The sequence below is a fragment of the Heterodontus francisci genome, chromosome 12 (genome assembly GCF_036365525.1).
Source record: "Heterodontus francisci isolate sHetFra1 chromosome 12, sHetFra1.hap1, whole genome shotgun sequence".
In the NCBI taxonomy this organism is placed as follows: domain Eukaryota; kingdom Metazoa; phylum Chordata; class Chondrichthyes; order Heterodontiformes; family Heterodontidae; genus Heterodontus; species Heterodontus francisci.
Genome location: NC_090382.1, coordinates 25,176,730 through 25,200,170, shown reverse-complemented (window position 1 = coordinate 25,200,170; position 23,441 = coordinate 25,176,730). Strand labels below are relative to the sequence as shown.

The 23,441-nt window shown below is 43.8% G+C and overlaps 1 protein-coding gene across 2 annotated transcripts in view; it reads left to right on the top strand.

Moving 5' to 3' along the window:
- The first annotated feature begins 623 nt into the window (after window positions 1–623).
- thg1l (tRNA-histidine guanylyltransferase 1-like) overlaps window positions 624–23,441 on the top strand; it is an 86,513-nt gene continuing 63,695 nt past the window's right edge. The window contains exons 1-2 of one of the 2 annotated variants that reach the window (XM_068043207.1): window positions 624–735; window positions 21,297–21,804. The gene's annotated coding sequence lies outside the window, so the exon portion shown is untranslated. The remainder of the gene's footprint in view (window positions 736–21,296; window positions 21,805–23,441) is intronic. The other variant, XM_068043208.1, reaches the window with a different exon arrangement.

The following is a 23,441-nucleotide window of genomic DNA, read 5'->3' as shown; positions in this document are numbered from 1 at the left end:
AAACCCCTCTAGTTTAATTTAGTACTTGCAACTCTGGTCTGTGCTCATAGTCCAAGTTAAGCAGCCTGCTTACACCTATATTATTCATGCTTGTTAACATTTTGAGGGCCTGTATATGGATATCAATCTTCTTTTCTCCAATTAAAACAGTTCTGCATGTTGCAATCATCCTTGTTACTCTTCTCTGAACTCTCCCCAGTGCATCAATTCCATTTGAAGGTAGTATGCCCTACATGCAATATTCTAAAATAGATCTCAGTAACTAAAGAGTTAAAATAGTTTACTAATCAACAAATGCATCTCAGTACTTGATTATCGTACTGATAACAGCTTGATATTGACCGGGCACTTGTAGAAAATGGTTAATAATCACACCTGAGTGCGTCTACTCTTACATTTCACTAATGGAAAATTACTGTGTCCATTTCATGGTTCTTGTTCTCCAATGCACAATACCTCTCTTGGCTAATCATAGAAAACCTATCTACCATTCCTTAAGCCATTCACTCAGTTTGTTCTAGTTCCATTTCAATGATAGCAATCGCTTATTCCAGTTATCTTTTAATTTTTCACATATATTAACAAAGCCAGGTGAAAGGTCAAGGCACATAGTGCGCACCACCACCAAGGTTGAAACAAGCAGGAGGGTAGATCAAATAAACCAAGTAATGATCAGATGATGGCAAAATTAGGTTTCAGAACCCCGTAGACTGTGGAATGGGAAGACTAAGAGAGGTAAGGAGTTCTGATGTACTGAAAAAGAATGAAATAGAGTGGCAAATGGTGAAATAGTTCTTAAATTCAACAAAGTGAGATGTTGATTGGAAAATGGCCTCTTACAGAGATATGGGTATAAGTGAGAGAAGGTTGCCTATTAGTACAATTTTCTTAAATTTTGACCAGAAATGTGGCAGCAGTATTAGAAAAGCATAAGATATGGGAGCAGTATTCCAGTCTTGGGCAAATTAGGATTTTATAGGGAGCTAATAGCTGTTAAGGGGAAAAATAAATGTTCAGCACACTGATTTCTCGAGGGCAGCCAGACCAATAGAGGATATTTGGAAGTTCCAGTTGAGATCATAGCATATAATAGGACTAGACCACAAATTGGGAGACATAAAAAAGTGGAGTTTTTGAAGAATTGAAAGAAACAAGAGTTCACAGGGCTGTTGAAAAGCAGGGGGGTGACAAAGATGATTTAACCACTACACTGCAAGAAGAATGATGTTTGCACTGAGGTCCCGCAATCTGAAGGAGACTGATGAAGGTAGAGCGGGATCATCTGAAAAAGAATGGATAGGGTTGAATGGAGAATGTAGGAGATCTCCAATAAGAAGGAGGAACAGAATGAGGTTGCAAGCACAGCAGAACCATTGAGAATACCAAAAACGTTGTGAAATAATCATTGGACGAGCAATCTACTACAGCACAGATTTGAGAAGAGCCTGCTAACCATGAATGTAACTTTGGTAAAAGATCATGCTGATTTTTTTTTTTAAATCACATGATGGCAAAGGTTTTGGAGATGTCCATGGTGATGACAAGTGAATCACTGAATTTCTAGAGATGAGCAAATTAGGCATTATGATCAACAATATAAATGTCATTTCAAAAATCATACTGTGATCATGGAACAGATCACACTGTTTTAACATGTAGCTTGTCCTTGACTGTGTTATTGCCTCCCAGATCCATGTCATCTCTGCCACAATTTCCTGTTTGAATCACTCTAATGAGGATTCTGCCCTTCCACAGCACCAAAGTGGCCCTAACCAAAGTCATAAAAGACATTCTCTGTGACTGTGACCATAGTGCATTATCACTCTTCATGCATCTTAGATCTCTGTAGTCTTTGACATAGTCAACCACACTATTCTCCTCCAAAAGCCTTGCCAATGTTGTCCGGATAAGGGAGAATACCCTCATTAGAATCCACTCGTACCAATTCAATGGTAGCCTTAGGATCTCCAGCAGTGGCTTCTGTTCCCACACCCCACACTGTCACCCGAGACCCCCCCAAGGATCCACCCCGACCACGTCCTCTTCCTCATCTATATGTTGTTCCTTGGTGAGATCTCTGCAGACATGGGGCCAGTTTCCACAGTACATTGATGACACCTAGCCCTAACTCTCCGGCATCTCTTTTGACATTTCCCCTCGTTGTTTGGCATCCAGTCTTTGGTGAGCTATAGTTTTCTCCAGATAAACAATGGGCAGACTAAAGGCATCAGTTTTGTTCTTCACTGCAAACTCCTTACACTTGACACCGACTCCTCGCCATTAAACATGGCACAGCATATTATTTGACTTGAACTAAGCTTCTAATCTCTTCTCCTTTCCATCACAAACGATGCTACTTCCATCTCTGTAACATCAACCCTCTCTATCCCAATCTCAGCACATCTGCTATTGAAACCCTCATCATGCCTTTATCACTTAAGATTTGACTATTCTAATGCTCTCCTAGATGGCCCTCCATCTTCCATGCCCCATAACCATCAGCTCATCCAACAATCTGCTGCTCAACACTATCTTGCACCAAGTGCCACTCTCCCATCACTCCGATCCTTGCTTCTACCCAGCTGCCTCCAACTTGAGATTCTCATCCTTCTATGGCTTCACCTGTTCTTCCAGTGTTATAAACACACCCCTATACTGTTTCTGTGACTTACTCCTCTCCTCCCTTTTCTCCACCTTTGGCACCTGTATCTTCAGGGCCTGAGGCCCAGGTTCTGAAATTACTTTCTTAAACTTGTTAGCCTCTCTATGTCCAGCTTTAACAAAGAACAAAGAACAGTACAGCACAGGAACAGGCCATTCGGCCCTCCAAGCCTGTGCCGATCTTGATGCCTGCCTAAACTAAAATCTTCTGCACTTCCGGGGCCCATATCCCTCTATTCCCTTCCTATTCATGTATTTGTCAAGATGTCTCTTAAACGTCGCTATCGTATCTGCTTACACCACCTCCCCTGGCAGCAAGTTCCAGGCACTTACCACCCTCTGTGTAAAAAACTTGCCTCGCACATCCCCGCTAAACTTTGCCCCTCGCACCTTAAACCTATGTCCCCTAGTAACTGACTCTTCCACCATGGGAAAAAGCTTCTGACTATCCACTCTGTCCATGCCACTCATAACTTTGTAAACCCCTATCATGTCGCCCCTCCACCTCTGTCGTTCCAGTGAAAACAATCTGAGTTTTTCCAACCTCTCCTCATAGCTAATGCCCTCCAGACCAGGCAACATCCTGGTAAACCTCTTCTGTACCCTCTCCAAAGCCTCCACGTCCTTCTGGTAGTGTGGCGACCAGAATTGCACGCAATATTCTAAGTGTGGCCTAACTAAGGTTCTGTACAGCTGCAACATGACTTGCCAATTTTTATACTCTATGCCCCGACCGATGAAGGCAAGCATGCCGTATGCCTTCTTGACTACCTTATCCACCTGCATTGCCAGTTTCAGTGACCTGTGGACCTGTACGCCCAGATCTCTCTGCCTGTCAATACTCCTAAGGGTTCTGCCATTTACTGTATACCTCCCACCTACATTAGACCTTCCAAAATGCATTACCTCACATTTGTCCAGATTAAACTCCATCCGCCCAAGTCTCCAACCTATCGATATCCTGCTGTATCCTCTGACAATCCTCATCATTATCCGCAACTCCACCAACCTTTGTGTCGTCCGCAAACTTACTAATCAGACCAGCTACATTTTCCTCCAAATCATTGATATATACTACAAACAGCAAAGGTCCCTGCACTGATCCCTGCGGAACACCACTAGTCACATCCCTCCATTCAGAAAAACACCCATCCACTGATACCCTCTGTCTTCTATGACCGAGCGAGTTCTGTATCCATCTTGCCAGCTCACCTCTGATCCCGTGTGACTTCACTTTTTGTACCAGTCTGCCATGCGGGACCTTGTCAAAGGCTTTACTAAAGTCCATATAGATAACATCCACTGCCCTTCCTTCATCAATCATCTTCGTCACTTCCTCAAAAAACTCAATCAAATTAGTAAGACACGACCTCCCCTTCACAAAACCATGCTGTCTCTCGCTAATAAGTTCGTTTGTTTCCAAATGGGAGTAAATCCTGTCCCGAATAATCCTCTCTAATAGTTTCCCTACCATTGACATAAGGCTCACCGGCCTATAATTTCCTGGATTATCCTTGCCACCCTTCTTAAACAAAGGAACAACATTGGCTAATCTCCAGTCCTCTAGGACCTCACCTGTAGCCAATGAGGATGCAAAGATTTCTGTCAAGGCCCCAGCAATTTCCTCCCTTGCCTCCCTCAGTATTCTAGGGTAGATCCCATCAGGCCCTGGGGACTTATCTACCTTAATGCTTTGCAAGACACCCAACACCTCATCCTTTTTGAGGTTTACAACCTCTTTAAAATTCATCTATTTGACCAAGCTTTTTTTTACCTCACCCAATATCTCCTTCTTTGGCTCAGTGTCCGTTTTTACCTTATGTCTTTGTGAAGTACCATGGGGTGCTTTCAATACTAAAGGTGCTGTTAAAGCTAATTCAAATCATTTGGGAGCCTACTTGTGAAGGATATGAGAACCAAGATCCATTTTACTTTTTCTATAGTGGCACCACCTTGTGGGGCATCCTTCAGTGAAGCTAATCAAATCATAAATCTGATGCCACAAATAGGAAACTACAGTTTAGCTCTGTATTCATGTAAATCTATAATGGACATTTATATGTATCTTTATCTTTACCATATTCACACAAGCTGGGATTTTATGCTTGCGACAGGGGCCTTGACATCCAGAAAAAGTGATGCAGAGAACCCCGCGTCACCTCTTCTTTGGAAGCCCTGCTGAATCTAGCGCCAATCAGGCACTTAAGTGGACAGCGGGCCTTCCACAAGACCCTGTCGCTGGAAGTCCCGCTCTTGGAGAGCTGCCAGCCAATCAGAGGCCGGTAGCTCCTTCAATGAACAGTGCCATTGCAGAAGCGGTGGCTGCTGCCAGAGGAGCAGTTATCAGAGGCCCAGGAGCAGCGCTAGACCCGGGCCACATGTAGGTCAGGGTGGGAGGGGTCTCACATAGTGGGGGCTTTGGGGGGCGGGGGGGAGGCTGCACGGGGCTCACTAGCAAGGCGGGGTGTGGCTCTCAGCAGCTCCCCCGCCAGCCCTCCCAATGCCGAGTTCCTTGTTCACGCACTGTGCCTTTTAACGAGGGACTACACCGCACATCCCCTGCAGCTCCCCACTTCTAAACCCGCCGCGGGGGAGAGCATAAAATTTCTCCCACAGTATTACAACAATATAGCAGCCATTCTACAAAGAAAAATGTATTCTTCGCTTACATGTCATTTAACCATTTCAAGATACTACCACACATTGTCATGAAGATAAACAATAAATATTGTTTGATTTCCCGTTCAATATTGTTGCTTTAATTGTCATAATTTTCTGGCTGGTGAAATTAACACTCTTTCCATTCTGTTTCCAGTGTCCTCTTTTCACCCCCTTCCATGTCAGTCATTTAACCCTCATTCAAATATACCTTCAGGATATGACTGCTTCTGGAATGTGCAAGTACACTTGGTGTTCTTTTATCCTATGGTTCCTGATTATATGAAAGTATTCAAGCCAATTGTAACTTTGTATGTGCCTATTGCAATAAAATATGCTGTTCCTACACTAATATATTGAATTTGCATTTATGGCTAGTGGGTGTATTCAGAATATAATTTTGTACAGAGGGTTCAATGCATAACGTGCACAAAGGTGCAAGATGCCTCTTTCGATGTCAGCATGGCAGATGGCAACATTTAGATTCTTTTTAAACAGCCCATGCTTCATCTCATCTGTTGCTGAAACCTTTACCAATGCTCTTGCTGCCTCCAATCTATTCTATTCCAATGTGCTCTTGGCTAGCCTCCCATCTTCAATAAACTTGAGCACATCCAATACTTTTCAGCCCATACCCTAACTCGCACCAAGTGCCATTCATCCATCACCTCTGTGCTTGCTGACCTTTATTGGCTCCAGGTCCAGCAATGTCTTGAATTTAAAATGATTATTCTTGTATTCAACTCCCTCCACGAGCTCATCCTTCCCTATCTCTGTGACTCCTCCTGCAACCCTCTGTGAACTCTGTGTTTCTCCAATTTTGCCCTCTTATGCTCCTCCAATATCCTTCAGCCCACTGTTGGCAGCTGTGTCTTCAACTTTCTTGGCCCTAAGCTCTGGAATATCCTTCCTAAGCATCTCCTGCTCCCTCTCCTGCTTTAGGACGCTCCTTAAAACATTTCAAAAGGAGTTCAGTATGAGAGTATTATCTGATATCTAGGTAAACATTGGATGTCTGAAACATCATACTGCATCTTCCAAACCAAAAATCCTGCATTGGATTTAATCTTTTTTATTTCATTCATAAGTTGTGAATGTTGCTGGCAAGGCCAGCATTTATTGCCCATCCATAATTGTCCTTGAGAAAGTGATAGTGAGCCGCCTTCTTGAACTGCTGCAGTCCTTGTGCTGTTGGTACATCCATTGTGCTGTTAGGAAGGGAGTTCCAGGATTTTAACCTGGCAACAGTGAAGAAATGGCGATATAGCTCTAAGTCAAGATGGTGAGTGACTTGGAGGGGAACTTGCAGGCGGTGGTGTTCACATTCAACTGTTGCCCTTTCTTCTAGGTGGTCACAGTTTGGAAGATGCTGTCAAAGGGGCCACGGCACACTGCTGCAGTGTATCTTGTAGATGGTACACTCTGCTGCCATTGTGCTTCAATGGTGGAGAGAGTGAAGGCAGTGGATGGGGTACCCATCAAGTGGGCTGCTTTGTCCTGGATAGTGTTGAGCTTCTTAAGTGTTGTTGGAGCTGCACTCATACAGGCAAGTGGAGAATATTCCATCACAGTCCTGATTTGTGCCTTGTAGATAGTTGACAGGCTTTGGAGAGTCAGGAGGTGAATTGGATCTTTGGCTTGGTATCAATGCTTTCTTTGATTACATTCTTGTGAAGCATCTTGTGAATATAGTGAAGGCACTAGGCACTATATAAATGGAAGTTGCTGTTGTTGTTAATTTCCAACATAATTGTAAAGGATGATGCTGATCCTCAAAGTAGAAAAAGGCCCATGAAACATAGTTCTCAGACTTTTTAATGAGCAGAAACTTATCCCTTTGTTCCAACTACTTCTTGAAGTGCAGTTATTACTTTTATGTAGCAGAAGATTAGAGAGCTAAGTTTTCTGCAAACTGGTTATGAATGGGCTAAAGAATGAGCCCACCTACCTGGAACTCCATCAATGCAATTCTGGCCTCCAGAAAACAATCTGTACGTAGGAATTATAACAGTGAATGGAAACATTGTGTTTAAGTAACAATATTAACTATTCCATTAATATTTAGTTCCCATCTTATGTTCTGCATTTACTGGCCATAGTTCTTAAGGATACATCGACCAAGTTGCTCATAGCAGCAACTTCTGCATGTCACTGCCTTTTCAAAGACAGCTCAGTCAGAGAATACTATCTGATTCCTAGGTAAACGTTGGATGCCTGGAGTATCACTGCCATGTCTTCCAAACCAAAATTCCTGGCCTTGTATTTAAATCGTATGCCCTTTCTTTCACTCTTTGGTTACCATTAATTCAGAATTCTTTAGCTAGAAGCAAATTTTGTCTAGGTTCGAGAAAATTTTAACACATGGTAACTCACCAGGGCACATGTGCGCAGAGGTATGGGCAGGGGGGATAGGACACCACAGCTGCCAGATCACCAGAGAGCGAGGTTGCATACCAGCTCTTCTGCAAGGATTCAGATGCAGACTTCTCAGGCCCAGGCTACCAAAGAAGGCTATTGGACATACACTGGGTAATGCTAGGTGGGCGGCCTGCTAGAGTGCTTGTGCATAAATGTCATGGAACATGAAGGTGTCCATCTTTGTACAGAGCATGAAGACCATTCTGTCCAAAGTGGACCTGGTGGCTAGCTCAATCAAGAGTGAAGTAGAACCCACCATAATGAAACTCTTATGACAGCTTCCATGGCAGCACAAACTGCAATGACCAGAGCTGATTCCTACCTAATTCCCCACCTGGAAGACTAATGATAGAGTAGGGAATGCCACCCACATAGCCAAAATGGACTTTCTAAAAGGATATTGGCAGGTTCCCTTAACACCCTGCACAAAAGAGCTTTCAACCAATTCCAGTGCCGAGTGATGCCTTTTGGATTAAGGAATGCCCCAGCCACCTTCGAAAGGTTGATGAACCAGTTAGTGGCTGGCCTACCCAACTGTGTCGTGTACCTGGATGATTTGCTAACGTACAGTAATACATGGTGGGGAACCACTTGCACAATTAGAAGCCATTTGCCAAAGGTTACAGTCAGCTGGCCTAGTGGTAAACCTTGCAAACAGCAATTTTGTTAAAGCTCGAGTAATCTACTTAGGGCATGTTGTAGGCAGAGGCAAGTGCTGCCCAGGGTGCTGATAGATTTTCCCATCCCCATGGTCAAATGGGAAATAGTGCGATTTTTGAGGATGTGTGGGTTCTACTGCAAGTTTGTCCCAAAGTTCAGTGCTATAGCTGCCTCACTGACAGACTTACTGCAGAAAAGAGAAAAGATAGTGTGGTCAGAGAGGTGTCAAACAGCGTTTGAGAAGCTGAAAGCCATTCTAATCAATGAACTGGTGCTTGCAGCTCCAAATTTTAATAAATCCTTTAAAGTGGCATTTGATGCTAGTGACTTAGGGGTAGGTGCTGTCCTGCTCCAAGATGATGAGTCAGGCATTGAGAGACCATTTGGGTACTTCTCCAAAAAATTAAAGCAACACCAAAAGAAGTATTCCACTGGGGAAAAGGAAACACTGGGAATGTTGCTAACTCTCCAGCATTTTGAGGTCTATGTCCAAAATGGATATAGAGAGACTATTGTCTACACCAATCATAGCCCTTCAACCTTTGTAGAGAAATTCAAAAATCAAAACGACAGGCTATTTCAATGGAGATGGCTTTTACAACCCTACCACTTAAAAATTACCTACATTGCAGGAAAAAACAATGTGATAGCTGATGTGTTGTCTAGAATCTAACTCAACACAGAATCATCCCAAAAGAAAAAATTAAACCAGAGCCTAGCTAGGGCAGTGTGAGTTTGAGAAGTGAGTTTTTGAGAATGAAAGTTTTTTCCCCATGGCCTTGTAATGAAATATTCCTGTCACCACATTTCATTCCGCGTGGTTTGGAACTGTCAAGAAAAACTGCTATGCCAAATGAGGATTTTTAATTTATCGATTGGAAACCTACATTAAACCTTTAAAAAGGAGCTGGGATCCTACAGTTAACTTTTAAAAAGCTGGCAGCCAAGATGGCCACCACAATTTGCATTGAAATACCTCACGTTCTGCACTGAATACCTCATGTTCCAAGACATCGAATTGGAGACGCATGTCTAACTAAGTTGCATTCAGGAAAATACCTCCTGAATTTGGAATCAGCTATAGCTTCACTTCTAATGGAAAAACATTCAAAGCCATCTTGGAACATTAACAGTGGGGTCATACCTCCAGGGGTGAACACTGAAACAATGAGACTCGAGATAGATTGAAAATACCTAGACTTGAATCCAATTAAATTGCAAACGAGGACATTGAATAATCATGTGACTGCCTTCCCATGTGTGGAAAAACTAAGAGTCTTTTTCAAAAGGACAAGCTCCTGAGACTTTGAAGCAGACAAGCTTCAAGTGCTAACCAGACAAGACTCCAGTGGGGGCTGTGGGTGTGTGTGTGTGTGTGTGTGTGTGTATGTGTCTGTGTGTGTCTCTCTCTCTCTCCAGAGAACATTTCAAGTTTGAAACCTGTCTGAGACTGTCAGTCCAAGTCTACCACTGCTACAGACAGAGATCCCATGGAAGAAAGCCACCTACAACTCTATCTTCAAGAAAAACCTGAACCATGTGGGCTTGGCACAAAGTGCACTTCTACCAGCCAGAGACTTCAAGATCACAACTTCAGCCGGAAGACAACAGAATTACCCAACCCCACAGACTGTATATTATTTTAACTTGTTCTGCAACAAGATTTCCTTACTTTTATACTCCATCCCCTTGCAATAAAGACCAACATTTGATTTGTCTTCCTAATATATATTTGGGCCATTTCTGACTCCGAGACACTACACGGGTAGTGTCTCCCACCCGCCCTCCTCCTCTAACCAAAAAAAAAGGACTCGGTGGTGTTAGATAAGGTAAAGCTTTTTCTATTTCTCTTTTTTTTTTATCGTCTGATTGGTAAAAACTTTTCGTTCCTTTTTCATTTAATTAAGTTAAGCTTAAGATTAAAAATGGCAGGAGATCTCAGACCCGTGTCATGCTCCTCTTGCTCAATGTGGGAGCTCAGGTACACGGCTGATGTCCCTGACTCCTTCACGTGCAGGAATTGTGTCCAGCTGCAGCTCTTGTTAGACCGCATGACGGCTCTGGAGCTGCGGATGGACTCACTTTGGAGCATGCGCGATGCTGAGGAGGTCGTGGATAGCACGTTTAGCGAATTGGTCACACCGCAGATGAGGATTGCTGAGGGAGAAAGGGAATGGGTGACCAAAAGGCAGAGAAAGAGCAGGAAGGCAGCGCAGGAGTCCCCTGCGGTCATCTCCCTCCAAAACAAGTATACCATTTTGGATACTGTTGAGGGAGATGGCTCACCAGGGGAAGGCAGCAGTAGCCAGGTTCATGGCACCGTGGCTGGCTCTGCTGTTCGGAAGGGCGGGAAAAAGAGTGGAAGGGCTATAGTCATCGGGGATTCGATTGTAAGGGGAGTAGATAGGCGGTTCTGTGGTCGGAAATGAGACTCCAGAATGGTATGTTGCCTCCCAGGTGCATGGGTCAGGGATGTCTCAGATCGGCTGCAGAACATTCTGAAGGGGGAGGGTGAACAGCCAGTTGTCATTGTGCACATAGGCATCAATGATATAGGTATAAAACGGGATGAGGTCCTACAAGCAGAATTTAGGGAGTTAGGAGCCAAGTTAAAAAGTAGGACCTCAGAGTTAGTAATCTCAGGATTGCTACCAGTGCCACGTGATAGTCAGAGTAGAAATGAAAGAATAGTCAGGATGAATGTGTGGCTTGAGAGATGGCGCAGGAAGGAGGGGTTCAGATTTTTGGGACATTGGGACCGGTTCTGGGGGGGGTGGGACTATTACAAATTGGACAGTCTACACCTGGGCCAGACTGGAACCAATGTCCTTGGGAGTGCTTTTGCTAACGCTGTTGGGGAGGGTTTAAACTAATGTGGCAGGGGGATGGGAACCAAATGAGGAGGTCAGTGGACAGTAAGGAGGTAGTAACGAAAGCCTGTAAGGAACTAGATAATGAAGTCAGCGTGACTAAGGGGAAGAGTAGGCAGGGAGCAGATGATGAACGCAAAGGGAGTGGTGGTCTGAGATGCATTTGTTTTAATGCAAGAAGTGTAGTAGGTAAGGCAGATGAACTTAGGGCTTGGATTAGTACCTGGGAGTATGATGTTATTGCTATTACTGAGACGACTTGGTTGAGGGAAGGGCATGATTGGCAACTAAATATCCCAGGATATCGATGCTTCAGGCGGGATAGAGAGGGAGGTAAAAGGGGTGCAGGAGTTGCATTACTGGTCAAAGAGGATATCACAGCTGTGCTGAAGGAGGGCACTATGGAGGACTCGAGCAGTGAGGCAATATGGGCAGAACTCAGAAATAGGAAGGCTGCGGTAACAATGTTGGGGCTGTACTACAGGCCTCCCAACAGCGAGCGTGAGATAGAGGTACAAATATGTAAACAGATTATGGAAAGATGTAGGAGCAACAGGGTGGTGGTGATAGGAGATTTTAATTTTCCCAACATTGACTGGGATTCACTTAGTGTTAGAGGTCTAGATGGAGCAGAATTTGTCAGGAGCATCCAGGAGGGTTTTCTAGAGCAGTATGCAAATAGTCCAACTCAGGAAGGGGCCATACTGGACCTGGTGTTGGGGAATGAGCCCGGCCAGGTGGTTGAAGTTTCAGTAGGGGACTACTTTGGGAATAGTGATCACAATTCCGTAAGCTTTAAAATACTCATGGACAAAGACGAGAGTGGTCCTAAAGGAAGAGTGCTAAATTGGGGGAAGGCCAACTATACCAAAATTCGGCAGGAGCTGGGGAATGTAGATTGGGAGCAGCTGTTTGAAGGTAAATCCACATGTGATATGTGGGAGGCTTTTAAAGAGAGGTTGATTAGTGTGCAGGAGAGACATGTTCCTGTGAAAATGAGGGATAGAAATGGCAAGATTAGGGAACCATGGATGACAGGTGAAATTGTGAGACTAGCTAAGAGGAAAAAGGAAGCATACATAAGGTCTAGGCAGCTGAAGAAAGACGAAGCCTTGGAAGAATATCGGGAATGTAGGACCAATCTGAAACGAGGAATTAAGAGGGCTAAAAGGGGTCATGAAATATCTTTAGCAAACAGGGTTAAGGAAAATCCCAAAGCCTTTTATTCATATATAAGGAGCAAGAGGGTAACTAGAGAAAGGATTGGCCCACTCAAGGACAAAGGAGGAAAGTTATGCGTGGAGTCAGAGAAAATGGGTGAGATTCTAAACGAGTACTTTGCATCGGTATTCACCGAGGAGAGGGACATGAAGGATGTTGAGGTTAGGGACAGATGTTTGATTACTCTAGGTCAAGTCGGCATAAGGAGGGAGGAAGTGTTGGGTATTCTAAAAGGCATTAAGGTGGACAAGTCACCAGGTCCGGATGGGATCTATCCCAGGTTACTGTGGGAAGCGAGAGAGGAAATAGCTGGGGCCTTAACAGATATCTTTGCAGCATCCTTAAACACGGGTGAAGTCCCGGAGGACTGGAGAATTCCTAATGTTGTCCCCTTGTTTAAGAAGGGTAGCAGGGATAATCCAGGTAATTATAGACCGGTGAGCCTGACGTCAGTGGTAGGGAAGCTGCTGGAGAAGTTACTGAGGGATAGGATCTATTCCCATTTGGAAGAAAATGGGCTTATCAGTGATAGGCGACATGGTTTTGTGCAGGGAAGGTCATGTCTTACCAACTTAATAGAATTATTTGAGGAAGTGACAAAGTTGATTGATGAGGGAAGGGCTGTAGATGTCATATACATGGACTTCAGTAAGGCGTTTGATAAGGTTCCCCATGGTAGGCTGATGGAGAAAGTGAAGGCGCATGGGGTCCAAGGTGTACTAGCTAGATGGATAAAGAACTGGCTGGGCAACAGGAGACAGAGAGTAGCAGTGGAAGGAAGTTTCTCAAAATGGAGACGTGTGACCAGTGGTGTTCCACAGGGATCCGTGCTGGGACCACTGTTGTTTGTGATATACATAAATGATTTGGAGGAAAGTATAGGTGGTCTGATTAGTAAGTTTGCAGACGACACTAAGATTGGTGGAGTAGCAGATACTGAAGGGGACTGTCAGAGAATACAGCAGAGTATAGATAGACTGGAGAGTTGGGCAGAGAAATGGCAGATGGAGTTCAATCAGGGCAAATGCGAGGTGATGCATTTTGGAAGATCCAATTCAAGAGTGAACTATACTGTAAATGGAAAAGTCCTGGGGAAAATTGATGTACAGAGAGATTTGGGTGTTCAGGTCCATTGTTCCCTGAAGGTGGCAACGCAGGTCAATAGAGTGGTCAAGAAGGCATACGGCATGCTTTCCTTCATCGGACGGGGTATTGAGTACAAGAGTTGGCAGGTCATGTTACAGTTGTATAGGACTTTGGTTCGGCCACATTTGGAATACTGCGTGCAGTTCTGGTCGCCACATTACCAAAAGGATATGGATGCTTTGGAGAGGGTGCAGAGGAGGTTCACCAGGATGTTGTCTGGTATGGAGGGCGCTAGCTATGAAGAGAGGTTGAGTAGATTAGGATTATTTTCATTAGAAAAACGGAGGTTGAGGGGGGACCTGATTGAGGTGTACAAAATCATGAGAGGTATAGACAGGTTGGATAGCAAGAAGCTTTTTCCCAGAGTGGGGGATTCAATTACTAGGGGTCACGAGTTCAAAGTGAAAGGGGAAAAGTTTAGGGGGGATATGCGTGGAAAGTTCTTTACGCAGAGGGTGGTGGGTGCCTGGAACGCGTTGCCAGCGGAGGTGGTAGACGCGGGCACAATAGCGCCTTTTAAGATGTATCTAGACAGATACATGAATGGGCAGGAAGTAAAAGATACAGACCCTTAGAAAATAGGCGTCATGTTTAGATAGAGGATCTGGATCGGCGCAGGCTTGAAGGGCCGAAGGGCCTGTTCCTGTGCTGTAATTTTCTTTGTTATTTTGTTCTAATTACTTGCTATACCTGCATGCTAACTTTTTGTGATTCATGTACAAGAACACCCAGATCCCTTTCGACCACTGCATTCTGTAGTCCCTCTGCATCTAAATAAAGTTTTGCTTTTCTATTCTTCCTACCAAAGTGGATAACCTCACATTTTTCCACATTATATTTCATCTGCCAAATTTTTGCCCACTCATTTAACCTATCTCTATCCCTTTGCAGACTCTTTATGTCCTCCTGACAACTTGTATTCCCACCTACCTTTGTATTGTCAGCAAATTTGTCTGCAATACACTAGTACCCTTCAACCAAGTCATTAACATAGACTGTAAATAACTGAGGTCACAGCACTGATTCCTGTGGCACCCCATCAGTTACAGTTTGCCAACCTGAAAATGTCCCATTTATGCTGACTCTCTGTTTTTTGTTAGTTAGCCAATCATTTGTACATGCTAATGTATTACCCCCAACACCCTGAGCTCTTATCTTGTTCAGTAACCTTTTTATGTGGCACGTTATTGAATGCCTTTGGAAATCCATCTATTGATTCCCCTTTATCCACCCCACTTGTTACATCCTCAAAGAACTCTTATAAGTTTGTCAACACACAGTTTCCCTTTCATAAAAGCATGTTGATGCTGGTTGTTATATTATGATTTTCTAAATGTCCTGGTACTACTTCCTTGATAATAGATTCCAGCACTTTCCCAACGACAGATGTTAGGCTAACTGGCCCATAGATTCCTGCTTTCTGTCTCTTTCCTTCCTTGAATCGAAGTGTTACATTTGCAGTTTTCCAATCTGCTGAGGACCTTTCCAGAATCTAGGGAAGTTTGGGAGATTACAACCAATGCAGCCATCATCTTTACAGCCACTTCTTTAAAGACACTAGGATGCAGGCCATCACTTCCAGAGGACTTGTTAGCCTTTAGTCCCATTTGTTTTCCTGGTACTTTTTCTCGAGTGATAATGACTGTTTTACGTTCCTCCCTCTGTTGTGCCCCCAGTTTTCTATTATTGGGATGCTTTTAGTGTCTCCTACAGCGAAGACAGGTACAAAATACTTGTTCAAAGTCTCTGCCATTTCTGTGTTTCCCATTATTAATTCTCCAGTCTCATCTTCCAAAGGACCAATGTTTATTTTAACTACTCTCTTCCTTTTATATACTTTCAGAAAGTCTTGGCTGCTTTTATATTTATTGCTAGTTTGCTCTCATAATCTATCTTCTCCCTCTTCATGATCTTTTTAGTCTTCCTTTGCTGGTTTCCAAATTTGCCCAATTGTCTAGCCTACCACTAATCTTTGCAACATTATATATCTTTTCTTTCAATTTGATAACATCCTTAACTTCCTTAGTTAGCCACCAATGGTTCATCCGTCTTGCAGAGTCTCTCTCAATGGAATAGGTCTCTGTTGAGATTTATGAAATATTGCCTTAAAAGTCTACTACTGACATTGGCAGTAAATTCTTCAGAGCTGTTTCCACTCAGTGTGGCAAAATCCCAGTTAATGCACGTAAATAATGTTTCCACCACATTTTTGGCAATATTTCAGCAGCCAGGCAAGACCAGTTCCAAGGAATTTTCTGGTCATTCACTCATTTATTAGGTCAAAAGAAAATTGGGAAGATCATTATTCAAATTTCAAACATGAAAGGACCATGTGGAAGATTTTGACTGTGGGTGGGTTTGGGGTGGCTGATGTGCTCAGAGATTGCATCAGCCACCTGCTCATGTAGTCTACTGAGTCTAATTCTAGGCACCACACTTTAGAAAGGCCTTGGAGAGGGTGCAGGGGAGATGTACCAGAATGGTACTCGCAATGAAGGAATTCAGTTACATGGGGAGGCTGATTGTTCTCCTTAGAGTAGAGAAGGTTAGGGAGAGATTTAATACAGGTGCTCAAAATTATGAGGAGTTTTGATAGAGTAAATAAGGAGAAACTGTTTCCACTGGCAGGAGGGTTGGTAACTAGAGGATACAGATTTAAGATAATTGGCAGTGAGCTGGGGGAGATAAGGAGGACTTTTTTTTTACCCAACAAGTTGTTATGATCTGAAATGCATTGCCTGAAAGGGTAGTGGAAGCAGATTCAATAGTAACTTTCAAAAGGGAATTGGATAAATACTTGAAAAGGAAAAATATTCAGTGTGATGGTGAAAGACCAGGGGTGTGGAATGATTTGGATAGCTTTCATAAAGTCAGCACAGGGCTGAATGGCTTCCTTCTGTGCTGTATTATTCTATAAGTTAATGCCCACTGTTTTCTGGGGTGTTCAGATAGAGGTAGCACCCTTGTATTTTCAGTCAGGTGCATCCTATTTGAAGGATGGACTGGAATCACTGGTCCTCATCTACACCCAGCTCTCACTGCTGGCTCAAGGCGCCACACCCCGGCACACCGTCTCAGCTGATGAGTGAAACGTAGTGAGGGGAGAAATGATGAACATGACACCATCTGGGCAGATGTCTTTCTTGATAAAGGTAATGGCCAGGGCGGAAGGATTCCAAGCAGCTCAAGTGACCATCATGTTCCCGACCAAAGGCATGCCACACCATATTGCACGGACTATTGCTGTTGATATACCAGCTATGGATAAAATAGTATGGGAATGAGGTTCCTTTCAAGCCTTGGTCGGCAACCCACCTAGGAGAGGGAAACTCTGAATCCAAATTAATGGCTTGGAGACCTCGCTGCGGCCATCTTAGTTCGCTGGGTCACAACAGATGAGCTCCAGGTTTAAAGGGTGGGGTCAGTCAGCGCAAACTGGCAGGAAATCCATCCCAACTACAACTCAGCATGTAAGTCCTGTAGTGGCGGGAAAGGGGTGAAAACGGCAGCCGGAGTTCCAATCTTGCATGCAGGATATTGTTTTGTTTTGATGATGACCTAAAGAAGACATCATCACCTGGTAGCACCCTGAGCGATCAAGCAGCCTTTTGAAGGACAGCATTGCTTGCTCCTGAATTGGAGAGGGACCTAGAAAAGGTGGCCTAAACAAATGCTCATCCTCTCACCACCCAGTTGGCGTGCAGCGGTCAACAGGTATCTTTTAATGTGGCCAAACCGCGACTGAGAAGGAAACGTGAACTCCTAACACTTCATAAGGTTGGAAAAGAAGAAAAATTCTGAAACTCGCCTGCTGGAATGTGAGAACAATGCTTGACTCTGGTGACAATAGCTGCTCCCAACGAGGCTCAGCCCTGGTGGCCCATGAGCTAGCCAGATGATATAGTGGTCAAGTGAGGTCTGCTTCTCGGAGCAAGGCAGCCTGACAGAACACAACGCTGGCTACACCCTCTATTGGTCAGGTAGACCTCAAGGTGAACAACACCTCTTTAGTGTTGGGTTCATGGTGAAGAAGACTATCACCACTAAACTTCCAAGCCTGCCAACTGGCTATTCCAAATGCATCATGTCCCTGCACCTCCCCCTCCAAGACCAACAGCATGCAACGCTCATCAGCTTTTGGGCTTTTATGCTCCAAGTCTGAAGGCTAATCCAGCTGGCAAAGATAAGTTCTACACGGATCTCCGTGAACTCATCCAGAATGCCCCTCCCAAGGACAAAATTGTCATCCTTGGCGATTTCAATGCCAGAGTGGGCTGTGACAGCCTGGCATGGAAGAGAGTGCTTGGAAACTGTAATGAAAACGGATTTTTTTTTAGATTAGATTAGAGATACAGCACTGAAACAGGCCCTTCGGCCCACCGAGTCTGTGCCGACCATCAACCACCCATTTATACTAATCCTACACTAATCTCATATTCCTACCAAACATCCCCACCTGTCGCTATCACCTTCCTATACTAGTGACAATTTATAATGGCCAATTTACCTACCAACCTGCAAGTCTTTTGGCTTGTGGGAGGAAACCGGAGCACCCGGAGAAAACCCACGCAGACACAGGGAGAACTTGCAAACTCCACACAGGCAGTACCCAGAATCAAACCGGGGTCCCTGCAGCTGTGAGGCTGCAGTGCTAACCACTGCGCCACTGTGCCGCCCTACTCTTGGCACTCTGTGCAGAAAAGCAGCTGTCCATAACCAACACCTTCTTTCAACGAAAAGATCGCTTCAAGACCACATGGATACATCACCGCTCTAAACACTGGCACCTGCTAGATTATATCTTTGTGCATCAGTGTGACCATCAGAACTTCCTGCATACTAGAGTCATGCCCAGTGCTGACCGTCATACAGACCACCGGCTCGTTTGTTCAAAGTTGAACTTCCATTTCAAGTCAAAGCCCAAGAACAGGCCTAGAGACAACTCATCAAAGAAATTTCGAGTCAGCAACCTGCAAACCTCATCTTACAAAGATAGATATCAAGCAACCTTATGGACTAGACTGGAACATCCTGTTCTCACTGCTGATTCCACTCCAGAAGAACTCTAGGAACACATCAAGGCTAAGTTCTAGATACTTCCAACAAGATCATCGGACCCAGCACCAAGAAGAATAGGAACTGGTTTGATGAAAATAACAAGGAAATTCAATATTTGCTAACAATAAAAAGGTCAGTTTATCAGGCTCACCTGGCTCAGCCGGCCAGCCAAGAGAAAAAGACAGCCTACTGTCAAGCATGCAGCACCCTTCAATTCAAAATGAGGAACATACAAAATAACTGGTGGATCGCACTTGCGGTCAAAACTCAACTGTACGCTGATACTGGCGACCTAAGAAGTTTCTATGAAGCACTAAAATCTGTCTATGGACCAGCACATCAAACCCAAAACCCCTTGAGATGTGTCGATGGCAAGACCCTACACACTGACAAGGAATCAGTCCTGGATCGCTGGTCGGAGCACTTTGAAACTCCCTTCAGCGCCAAGTGCACAGTGCATGATACTGCCATCAATCGCATCCAACAACAACCTATCAACGAAGAACTGGATGAGAGCCCAACTCTGGAGGAAACTGTGACCGCCATCAACCAGATGAAGAGCAACAAAGCCCCCAGATTCGATGGAATTCCACTCGAAGCCTTGAAGCATGGTGGCCCTGCCCTATAAGCCAAGCTCCATGAGTTTTTCACGGCCTGCTGGGAACAGGGCAGGATTCCATGGATCTTCGTGATGCCATTATCATCACCTTGTACAAAAACAAAGGAGAAAAATCAGACTGCTCCAACCACCAGGGGATCACCCTCCTTTCCTAGCTAGAATACTTCTGAACAGATTTGTGCCTACCATTACGGAAGAAAGCCTCTCAGAGAGCCAGTGAAGTATCAGAGCAAACAGTGGCACCACAGACATGGTATTTGCACTCAGACAATCGCAAGAAAAGTGTTGTGAGCAAAACAAAGACTTGTATGTCACTTTCATAGACCTCACCAAGGCACTGTAAGCAGACTTTGGAAAATCCTTGAAAAACTTGCATGCCCACCCAGCTTCCAGGCCATGGTGAAGCAGTTTCATGTAAATCAGTACAGACAAGTCAAGCAAAACAGCGACCTCTCGAGTCCCTTCTGAATCACCAATGTCGTAAAGCAGGGATGTGTGCTGGCCCCAACCTTATTCATCTTTTTCAGCATGATGCTGCAGCAGGCAATGGAAGACCTTAAGGAGGGAGTTTACGTACACTTTCAGACTGATGGAGTCCTTTTCAACCTCAGGCGTCATCAGGCTCATATAATGACACAAGTAAACCTCATCTGTGAACTTCTTTTCGCCGATGACTCTGCTCTCCTGGCCCATAGTCAGTCGGATTTTTTCCGAGGCGGCACAACACTTCGAACTAAATACCAGTTTGAAGAAAACTGAAGTTCTGCATCAGCTTGCACCCCAAGAAGAATATAGACCACCAAGCATTGTCATCCAGGGAACCAAGCTGAATGCCGTCAAGTAATTTACTTATTTGGGGAGCGTCATCTCGTTTGATTCCACCATAGACAAGGCTTTCAAAAGCAAACAGTACATTCGACAGACTCTACAAACAAGTGTGGAGCAACCACAGCCTCAGAGCACAGACCAAACTCTAAGTGTACAAAGCCATAGTCCTCACCAACCCTTGTGTATGGCACCGAGTCATGGGTCCTATCCTGCCGTCATGTACGCCTTCTAGAGCGTTTCCATCAGCGCTGCCTCCACAGCATCCTCAAAATCCGCTGGCAAGACCACATCACAAACATTGAAGTCCTGGAAACAGCCAACATTGCCAGCATTGAGGCCATCCTCCTGCAAAGCCAACTGCATTGGGCGGGTCACGTTGCCCGGATGGACAACAGTTGCCTGCCCAAGATCGTGTTGTATGGAGAGCTGAACAGAGGGGTCCCACACAAATGTTTCAAGTCCCTCACTCTGGCCAGCATAACAAAGTACAGTCTGGAAACCCAACAACAGAACAACTATGCCGCACCTTCACCTCTGTTATCTAGAGAACCGCCAGCACCAAGACGAGCCAGAACAGACAGGTACCACCACGAGGCCAGTACTCCTCCCCAACAAGTCCTCGACCTTGAGCCCAAGGCCATCAGCTGCGGAGGATGAAGAGAGGTCGATGGACATGCAATGCCCTGAAGAAGCAGAGGGGGAATGAGTTGAAGCATTTTCTGTTGGCTCTTCGAGATGAGGTGCCAGAACTCTCCAGGAATGACAAGGTCTCAAAAGTTGTAATCTTGAGAAAAGCAACAGAGTATATTAACAGGCTGAAAGCAGAACAACAGAAACCGATGCAGAAAGGGAGAAACCTCAGAAGAAACAGCAACAGCTGAGACGCAAATTATCCCAGCAAGAGTTGTCAAACCACTGAGATGATATATGAACGTTTGAGTCTCTATACTTGTAAATTTCACAATATCTATACCTATGTAAATAATTTTGATGTTATCCAATGTTATGTGCTTTTATCTTTAGCATACAAGACCTATCTTTGGAAAGAAAGGGGATGTCGTCTGTTATGAAAGTGATTCTGTATTTTGTTTAAAATATTTTTCAAAGGAATTTATAATTAAACTGAATAAATGTTGGACCATGTTTTTTTTTTAAAGGAAGCCATCAAGGGGGCATTAAAGTAACTTGTGGCAACAATATTACTGGTTGCCACATGTCTCAAGTTAAACACAGAACAGAAACCCTGGTAACAGGGGAAGAGAACTGACAATCATTCCCTTGATTGGACAAGCCTAGTAGTAGCAGAGCGCACCTGGGATGGGCAGAAAACTCAAGGTTTTTGGTTATCAGTCAGTCATGTGTGTGCGTTTCACCTTCCGGACTGAGATAAAGTCAAGTCTGCTGCAGAAGGAGAGAATTCCAAGGAAGAAGAGAAGACCACAACCCAGCTTCGTTTTCCAGCAAAACTCTAAAGACCCTGATAAATTCACTGTCAATTCATCTTGTTTCCTGTATTTGAAGACAGCCTGCTAAAAATAATTCTCAACGCTACCTGAAAAGAACTGTTCTGGAAAATCTTAGTGATCCGTCCACGTGTACTCGGATGTTAGACTGTACGCCAGTTTTGGAACGACACATCTCATTTGCTGTCTTCTTCAAAAACAAGCAAGTAATCTGCCCATTTTTCTGTAACAGAAGCTCTGAATTTATAAAAATCCCTTTTATCTTTTTTCGATTAACCGATGTATATGCGTGCGTGTGTGTGAAGGGATTAAGGTAAAAAGAGACTTTAAAATTTGGCTAAGGTGAAAAAAAGGGGACATTACAAATTTAATGTTGGGACTTTCAAAATTTTTAATCTGTGTGTTTATGTTTCATTTCATTCCTAGTTAAGACTTGTTTTATAATAAATTGATAATTTTGTTGTTCAGTAAAGAAATCTGGTTAGTGTGTACTATTCTGGGAAAAATAGTGTATCTGATTGACTGTTTTGGTAAGTGGGAAAATTTAAATATATGTTGTGAGCTGTGGAGAAGTGGGACTGACTTAACAGTGCACTCCTCCCGCCTCAGTCGTAACATGTATGATTTCCTTTAAGAGTGATGTCCCTTTAAAATCTTAGTATGCTAATGAGCTAAGTACCAGGACGTAGTCATGTGACTTGAAGCCAGAGTCACTCTGTAACAGTAACACCCAGATTAAGATTCTGTAAATAGTTAGCTTGTACTATATAATAGTTTAGCGGTAATAAACCTATTTGAGATCTTCAACTAACTGGACTCCATCCATCTCACTTATGTTGCATTAGACAACATAAAAGAACTCATTACGGGACTGGGGCCTCAACTATACGCTATATTTAGTAATGACTTAGATGGTGGGATAGAAAGCTACATATCCAAATTTGCTGACGATACAAAGGTAGGCGGCATTGTAAGCAGTGTAGATCATAGAATGGTGACAGCACAGGGCGAAGCCATTTGGCCCATAGTGTCTGTGCTGGTAAACTGAAGATGGAAATGTAAAATTACAAATTAAGTGGCTGGGCAAAACTGTGGCAAATGGATTTCAATGTAGGCAAATGTGAGGTCATCCACTTTGAACCTAAAAAGGATAGAACAGGATACTTCCTAAATGATGAAAAGCTAAAAACAGTGGAGGTCCAAGATTCTCTGTGAATCAGGTACACAGATCATTAAAATGTCCTGAACAGGTACAAATAATCGAAAAGACTAATGGAATCCTGGCCTTTAAATCTAGAGGAATAGAATATAAGGGGTTAGAAATAATGCTTCAGCTATACAAAGTCCTGGCTAGACCACACCTGGAATACTCTGAGCAGTTCTGAGCACCACACTTTAGGAAGGATAAATAGGCCTTGAAGAGAGTGCAGCTTAGATTTACTAGAATGATACCTGGACTCCAAGGATTAAGATAAGAGAGATTTAACAAAATAGGGTTGTATTCCCTGGAATTAAGATTAAGGGGTGATTTGATCAAAGTTTTCAGTATATTAAGAGGAACAGATAAGGTAGATTGGGAGAAACTGTTTCTGCTAGTTGGGGAGTCTAGGACTAGGGGGTATAGTCAAAAAAATTAGAGTCAGACCTTTTAGGAGTGAAATGAGGAACCATTTCTTCATGCAAAGGGTGTTGGAAGTTTGGAACTCTTCCCCAAATGGCAATTAATGTTAGATTAATTGTTAATAGATAGATTTAGGGTAATAGATTTTTGTTAATAAAAGGCATTAAGGGATATGGGGCAAAGGCAGATATATGGAGTTAGGTCGCAGATCAGCCATG